Source organism: Penaeus monodon, chromosome 23 (assembly GCF_015228065.2).
Source record: "Penaeus monodon isolate SGIC_2016 chromosome 23, NSTDA_Pmon_1, whole genome shotgun sequence".
In the NCBI taxonomy this organism is placed as follows: domain Eukaryota; kingdom Metazoa; phylum Arthropoda; class Malacostraca; order Decapoda; family Penaeidae; genus Penaeus; species Penaeus monodon.
Window position 1 is genome coordinate 1,886,416 of NC_051408.1, and position 328 is coordinate 1,886,743.

A 328-nucleotide genomic window follows, 5' to 3' on the forward strand; every position below is an offset into this window, starting at 1 on the left:
CCATAAGCGATTGATAGTATTAAAGAATTTTCGAAAAATTTTAATCTAATTAATTTATGAAATTTGTTGCTCTATCCCCCCTCCCCCGCTGGCTGCCCCCCTTTCCCTACTGCACCTGTCCGAAACCCATCAAAAACAAACCGAATCATTCTTCACACAACAAAACAGACATATGCAACATGATCGCTATATTCTAACTCCAGTCGCCATAAACACGCGCAAGAAACACTTTTACACTTAGCACTTTTTTCCTTCGCAAAGGAGGACGGGCCGTGACCTGTTCTTTTCGTCAAAAAATGAAAAGGCCAAAGCAGGTCTCTGACTCGCG